This window comes from Brassica oleracea, chromosome C3, assembly GCF_000695525.1.
Source record: "Brassica oleracea var. oleracea cultivar TO1000 chromosome C3, BOL, whole genome shotgun sequence".
Classification (NCBI taxonomy): Eukaryota; Viridiplantae; Streptophyta; class Magnoliopsida; order Brassicales; family Brassicaceae; genus Brassica; species Brassica oleracea.
The window spans coordinates 38,828,167-38,836,860 of record NC_027750.1 but is presented as its reverse complement, the minus strand read 5'-3'; the positions used below and the strand labels follow the sequence as shown (position 1 = coordinate 38,836,860).

The window sequence follows — 8,694 nt, the reverse complement described above, 5'->3', positions numbered from 1 at the left end:
GAGCTTTTGGTAAGATCACCGTTCTCTGGTGATCATATCTCGATTTCAATTCATTCCAAAGATCTAGTGGATTATCAATGGTTAGGTATTGATCCTTGAGACTCTCAGCTAGATGATGAAGAATGATCAAGTTGGCTCTGTAACGATCTTTTTCATTGGCATTATTGTTCTCGGTGACACACTCACCGAGTCCCTTGGATTTCAGGATGATCTTAGCATCGAGCGCCCACTGAAGGTAATTGTCTTCAGATAGATTTAGGGCAGCGAAATCAAGGCTGTTGATTTTTGACATCTGAAGTTATAGATTTATATTTTTGGATCTTTTAGGAATAGTTTTTAATGTTTAAACGATTAGAGTTTTATGTTCAAACAATCAAACAAGCCTTCACAGCCAAGATATATGCCTCACAGCCAATGAGCAAGCCGCACGGCCATGGATGCAAACTAGTTCATTTTTATGCATTTAGTTTGTCGTGTAATTGCAATCCTAACATGGTTTGTTTCTATCAGTTCATGATGCAATCAAAACAAGCAAACCTATCGGTCAAACTATCAGTTCATATGATGCAATCAATACAAACAAACTCTCGGCCAAACAAAAGAACAAACCACATGGCTACTTGATTTTGATTCAATACCATTCTTAGAATAAAGATCTAAGTGCAATTTGCAATCAATCAATTGTGATCAGATTAGGGTATGAATGCAACAAGGTCACACGGCCACGAGGTATGATCTAGAACGATTAACCTAGTATGCAGTTTCAGATTCAAGTTTAAACAATCTTAACAATAGTTCTAGGTGATCAAATCAATCAATCAATGTTCAATTTCAAACAATCAAAATCAATTTTCAGAATTAGGGTTTTAGGATTTTAGGTTTCGATTTTATTAACAAGCAAATTCAATTTCAGGATGATCAAATTCGATCTCAATCAATCAATCAATCAGTTTAATTAATCAATAGTTTTCGAATTAGGGCTTAGGGATTTCAAAAATTTGATCTTAGATCAAAGGGATTTAATTTGAGATTCAAAACCTTTAAGGTTCTGATTTTAATTGATCAATAGATCAATCTAGATTTTTAGGGTTTGGGGATCAAACTTATAGAGCTTCGGTTTACTCACTTAGGGATTAATCTATTATATTATGGCTGTCATCTTAGAGATTATATTTTAGGGTTTCATTCTTTACAATCAACCAAATTCGATTCATTATGTTCTTAGAATTCGAAATACCTTTAGTTTAGTTGTTTGTAGAAACCGGACCACCAAGAATGAACCTCGAGCTTAGACACGATCGGGACGCGAGCTGCTTCTATTGGATCGCGAGCGGCTCTGATGCGAACGGGAGTTGTTGCTGTCGGATCGCGAGTTGTCCTTGATGTAGGATGGAGCTGAGTTCGTCTAGGATCAGGAACGCCTTGGGGCTGGAGCTGATCAGGTGGACACGAGCTGAAACGGAGTCGGAAACGGATTAGGGTTCGTCGGTATCGTCGGGTTCGGATTAGGGTTCCAAAGCAAATTGGTGCGCATTGTATCTGTGCGTGAGGGCGCGTCGGTGGTCAGATCGACAAACGGTTTGCACTGACTGATTCGTCTCGGCCAGGGCTTTGATTTGATATCTTGATCGTTTTCTGGGTCTTCACGGTTTGGGAGAACGGCCTCTTCGAAGTTCCGAAGCAGATTCCTTTTCATTTAGGGTTTTAAGGTTTTAGCGATTTAGTTTTAGGCTCAGGGTGTTAGAGGTTATCGTGCTGATAACGTGTTATAAAAGTAATGGAAAAGTCTGTCTTTATTCATAACATAGAAGTTCCTTATATAGGAGATTACACCGTCATAGATAAATGAAAAATTACAAATCATAATCTTTTGGTTATGAGCCATTCACAATCTGGTACATAACATCCATATCATTATAGAGAGATAATTCGTAAATACGGATAGAATATCTCACACTAAAGTCTAAGGGTATGAATGGTGACCAAGGAACGGCGAGGAATAATGAATTCCCTAACGTTCCTAGAAAAAATTAGCATTCACAAGGAATAATAATTTCCTCTCATTCCCTTTCATTCCTTTTTTTGTAGAGAATTAAAGAACAAAATTATTCTTTGTTAAATTTGATAAGGAACAATCATTTATTTTCATTCCTGCTATTTTATTTTCGTATATTCCTTTTTTATTTGTTCTTTTTGTTTCCGAATGGTCACCAGTCAGACCCTAAAACATTTAATCATAAATTCCAAAAAAAAAGAATCATATTTTTTTCCAGCAACCAATGACCAAAAAGACTATAACAAGTAAAGCAGATGAAACAAAATCTAACATAAAATCGGTTTCAGAATGTGTCGGAAATAAACTAATAAAGACTACCTCTCTTCGATGTTAGTGTAATAAAGTGATCCACAAGGACCAATTCGAAAGTTATCTATTTATCATGGGAATGAGAATGGGCTCCTCGTATAAAGCTGGCCAGCGCAGAGAGACGCCGCTTTCGTCATAAGTGACACGTTCAAAAGGAGGGTTAAAAGAATATTAAAGAATTTTTCTTAGGTTCATCCCCTTGGTAAATTTCTAAGTTCAATATAATAATCAATAAAACTTTGTCAACTCATATTATATTTATACAAAAAAAAAGTAAACACTAATTATAAAACAACATTAATTATCGGAAAAACAAAAATTTAATGTTGTTAACATTAGGCATGGGACGGATAGAGTATCCGGACAATTTTAAGGTATTCGGATTCAGATTCTTATCCGACGGATCGATAATTTTACTATCCTTATCCGGATTCGGAGTTCTCGGATATCCGCCGGATATCCGCATGTCGGATATCTTTCTAAAAATTGTAATATCCGGAGAGTATCTGGATCCGGATTTGGATCCTTAAATAAATAAAAATAATATTAATATATATAAAATATTAATAATAATTTAAAAATAAAAATATATATAATGTCTTTAATTATTTCTATATATAATATTACAAAATTTACATAAACTTTGTATATACTATTATAAAAATGAAAATATATTAAATAAAATTAATTTTTATATATATATTACTATTTTTGAAATATTTATTAATAAAACTTACGGATTCGGATATCCGGATTTAAAAATTAAGATATCCGGATCCAGATCCGGCTTTGACGGATCCAACATTTTACTATCCGGATCCGGATTCGGCTTCTCCGGATATCCGGATTTTCGGATCGGATCTGAATCTTGGATCTCGGATAAAAGTCTCAGCCCTAGTTAACACCGTAAAAAATACTAAATCTTAAACACTAAACTCTAATGCCGTCAGCAAAATCTTAAACTCTAAACCCTAGGATTTAGGGTTTACTCAAGGGTTTAAGGTTTCACCACAAGTTTAAGGTATATCCACGGGTTTATGGTTTCGTGTTTACGATTTAGGATTTTAGGAATTTCTGCGTTAACATCATTAAAAAAAAAAATTTCAATTTTAACAATTATTACTATATTTTATCTTTTTTTATTTCAAAAATATAATATGACTTGGCCCATTTTTATTGGCTATTATATTAGCGGTGAACCTAGAGGTAAGATGAACCCAATAATAACTTTTTAAATATAAACAGTTTACTGAATCTAGGCATGAGTGTTTAGATATCCGTTTGGTTTTGGATCGGGTATTTGGGTTTTCGGGTTTACTTCTAGGTCCCATTCTAATATATTATCAGTATGGATCGGGTTTGAATAATAACACTTCGAGTTCGGTTCAAATTTTTGTTGCATCCTAATACTCATAAAATAACCATATATCTTTCGGATTCGGGTTATATCAGTTCAGTTCGGATACATCCGAAGTAAAAAATAAAATTTTAAAATAAAACATAAATTAAGAAAAACACTAAACTTAATAGAAACTAGATTCTGACCCATCCTTTGAAAGGGCGGATATACATTTTGTTTTCATTTTTCTCTTAGAAATTTAATTTTTATATATATATTTTTTTGTCATCATATTTATGTTATTCTTTGTAACCATATTTGTGTATAAATTTTAATCAAAAAATATTTTATAAAATAATAGCAACTAAGAAGTTGACCCGACATACTTTATGTTCCTTATAATCATATGTCTGTATGCCCGTTTTTTTTGTAATCATATTTGCTTATTCTAGATCTTCACCCACATGTATAATGTTACTTTATAATTTATTTATTTTTCTGTAAATATGTAACATTTTTTTGGTCACCAAAATGTAACATTTTTATATGTTAAAAAAAAAATTTATATGTTTGTGTATAATATTTTTAAAAATTATTAGTATTAAAACAGTCCTAATATATTAAAATATTCTTAAAATGATTGAGTATCTAAATTAGTCCATTTAATCTTTCAGAGTATATATATCAAATATAACTGACAATAAAATAAATCAACCTATTTAATATATATCAACCTGTTTGTATCTATCTAAACCTATTAAAACTTTTGAATTAATTTTACTTATAAAAGGTGTAGGTGTTAGGAATAGAATCGAGGTTAGGTTATAGGGTGAAAAAATTGATGTCAATTATATTGTTGTCAAACATATTTAATATGATTACTTATATTGATTGTTGTATTAAACCGTAGACTTTGACTCAAGTAGATCCGAAAATTAGGGGAATCAAATGGAAGTTATAAATAAAATTGGATATGGATATATAAAGAGAATAATAACTAACCAATAAATAAAAGAAATATATGTTGGACACAACCTTTTATCAATTAGGCATGTTCCTAATTTAATATTATTGATTAATCCAACACACTGATAAAATAACAATAAAATGTTAATTAAACATGAAAACAAACATCGTTTGTAAACAAAACTAGTTTTTGATCCGCGCTTTAAAAGAGCGGAATTATTTTTGTTCATAAATTTTTATTTAATCTATACTATTAAAGCAAAATCCTTTTTAGGATTATGCCCCTTGCTTTTTCAATTAATTACAAAATGTTTCATTAACTTTTTCAGTGACTTTTCCTGTAATAAACATGATTTTGTCGATCAAAACAATAAACTAGATTTGTAAGGGTAGTGGACTTGGGTCTATTAAGGTAAAATAAGATATATGCTTGTTTTGCTTTCTGGTTGAATTTGTTTTTGCGGCCCAACTTGATCATTTTTGCATGTGATTTTAAAATCAAGTAATAGTGCGTCTCATTTTAATTATTTTCAGTAAATTAAAATATTTGAAAATATAATATGTCGACATTATAATTTTTTCATAATATAAACATTACAGATTATATTTTTAATAAAAACTATAACATTTTTTTTAAATATAGTAACTTTATGTTATTAAAATTATTTGTTATTCTTTTCTATATTATTTATACCTTAAATAAATAGATATGTAAATAAAATAATTTTCTAAATATTTCTCTCATTTTATTATACTGGTGATTCAAAATATGAAGATTTTTTTATTTTACCTCAATTATTTGAAATGATTTAAAACAGAAATGTACCAGAACCGAAAAATGCGAAATTTTTATATATCCATACCACAGAAAATATCAAAATATTCAATCACTTTAACCAAAACTCAACTTCATATATAACCAAAATTGTTCATATATTTCTAAACCAAAAACCACATTCAAACTGAAATCGAAAACCAATAAAAGCAAATTAGAGTCGAACGAAAATCGAAAACGTTTATAGCGAAATAAATTAGTTAACAAACAGTTATATCAATAAATTTATCAACAAATTAGTTAACAAACAGTTATATCAATGTAATTGAAATTTTATATAAGTTCATTTAATTTTATGTATATTATAGAGTTATTTTTAAAGATGCTAAAACTGATAAACCCTCCCAATTTAATGTTTTCCTTTCCATGATCTTTTCTTTTTATCTTTCAAATAAGTTTAGACACATTTAATTTTAAGTTTTTTAGGATCCTCTATTTACACCACCGGTAACTACATTTACCTCAGACCAATTAAATTATTTTTAAAAATTGAATATAAATTCAAAATTAACTTTACAATTTAAAAAAATATCTGAAGTGTATTTTGTAAGAATATGTTATTTATTTATTTTTTAAATGAAACAAAACTGAAATATTATATATGTAATTTAAATTATTTTATTATATAAATCAATATTTTAATTAATCTGAAATATTTAAATACTAATTACAAATTATTTTATTTATTTAATTTGAAAAGAAAATTATACAGTTTTTTATGATTAAAATAAATTATAGATTGTATTAGCGTTGTGCATTTAGATAAGCGGTAATTACATTGACATGTTTAGACCCGTTAAACTTATTTAAAAGAATTGGATATTAATTCTAAAAGTAACTTTACGATTTAAAATATATGGGAAGTGTAATTTTTCTAAATCTGGATATTCACCTTAGTTATGGAATCAGTAGAGTATATTCTATATAATTTTGTTTTCAAAAAGTAGTATATGGATATAATTATTAGGTTGTAAAGTACTCTTAACATTCTTCTTGTAACAAACGAACCCTTAAATATTGATGTATAATATATTCATCATAAAGATGTTTATAATGTTATAAAAGTTTAATTTATATTATCATTATACTAAAATTATATCAAAATAAGTGATTAATCTATTAGAAACTAGAACTAATCGTTAATTGTTTTTATTGTTTCACAATCTATTTTTGTATCTTGTGTAGACAATTATGAAGTTATTTTATTATTCACTAGATATACCAAACAAGAAATATTCAATGCAATTACTTTTGAGTACATCTGTATTAGATGTCCAATTCAAAAAAATTAAACTATATTTATCATAATTCAGGTGATCTGAACTGAGAAATGGCTATGCCGCTAGACATTACAGCTAGGTTCCAAGCACCCATATCTGTTTATTGAAGCATTCCGGCACCGTTTGGTCCATCTCCAATAGCTAAAGCTGTCTTCTTTTTTTTTTTTGACAACCTTTCAATTTCATTAAGTAAATTTGAGTTTACAGTGGCTTAGTAACAAGACCAGGAGATTACATATGATTGATTATTTGTCCTGACATTTTTAGCTAAGCTATCAACTACATTAATAAATATTCGAGGAACATGGTTGAAGGTGTAATGGTTTTTCATAGCAACCACTTTGATGTCATGGATCGTGGAGCTAGCTTCTGATATGTAATCTTCTATATGATGCTTATCTTCCATAGCACACTCCAGCTGCTGTACAAGCTTCAAACAGTCCCCAACGAAAGTCACATTTTTGTAACAGAGTCGATGTAGTTGACAGACAGCTTCCCACATTGCCACTGCTTCTGCTACTAGAGGGGTGCCAGTAGCATCCATTGCAGAACTCCCTTGTAATCTAAGAGTGCATTCTTTGCTATATAAGGACCACCCAATACCAATCTTCTCAGATGGTGATTTCCAAGAGGCGTCTACAATGCAATAGGGCTGCACTTCATGTGGCAGAGCATCCTGGATAGTCACTGGCGCTGGTCTGGAGACCCTTTGCAACACCATTTAATTTTGCGCTTTGGCCTCCGTCCATATTCTAATATCCGTAACTGCCGCATGAATAACTCGGATGATATGATCTCTTTTGTTTTCAAATACTAGTTTATTCCGCATCTTCCATATTCTCCAACCAAAAATCAAAGCAAACATGCATTTTTGATCTTCTCTAGGACCGTTGAGAATATAGAATAAGAGGTCAATGACAGTACTACGACGACAGAAGTGATTCCCAAGATCATTAAGTGCCATAGACCATATTTCCCAAGCAACTCTACACTGCAGTATCATATGATCTACAGTTTCTATCTTTTCTCCGCACAACTGACAAATGTTATTAATCTTGCATCCCCTTATTCTTAAATTTTCCGCCACATGTTATCTAGAAGTGCAATATAGTTGATTATGTTATCAGTCATCATTACGAATGTAAAACTCTATTTTGTTTACCAAGAAACGTGCTTGGTTCCAGTTTTTTTTATTACTTAAAAAAAATAAAATTGATCATATTATTACATTTTCAATCTATATAATTTTATAACATCAGTTTTTTTCCATTAAAATTTGAATTTAGCACAAGCTAATAATATAGTTCACAAAGGACAAAACGTTAAAAATATATAAAGAAAATTCATAAATGCAATACAAAATTAATATTTTATCTTTTCACACCACGTAAAAAAACCACAAGGATAAAAAGCAAAAAAACTGAATTTTATAAAATAAAAAAATAATTGACCAATGAGAAACTATATTTTTGCCATGTAACCTTCTCTATTTGTTCTTACAAAATGATCATTTAACTTTTACTTAAACAATTATAACCGAAAATATTTTTTTAGTGAAATATATTATTTATATAAATATAATTATATTTTTTATTTAATAGTTCGTATAGAAATATTTAGTGTAAATAATATCATAATTTTATAAAATACTAAAATAAATTGGGCTGGTTTTCAACTTTCACAAATAAAAAATATTATTTGTAAACTTAGAAAAAAATATATCAAGAATATACTTTTTTAGGAGAGAAAATAGAAAAATACATCGGAGACAATTCTATCTCTATTATGAAATTTTTCTATTTTAGAGAAAAAAAATAGAGGAATACATTAAAGATGGTCTAAGGCATGGCCGACGTAAATGATCGACGTTGAGATTTCAGCTTTTCTGATTCTTACTATTCTAATGTTT

At 29.5% G+C, this 8,694-nt stretch overlaps 1 pseudogene; it reads right to left on the bottom strand.

Annotated features, from left to right (window-relative positions):
• The window catches only part of LOC106330575, a 15,565-nt pseudogene extending 8,059 nt beyond the window's left edge, over positions 1-7,506 (bottom strand).
• Positions 7,507-8,694: the final 1,188 nt, after the last annotated feature.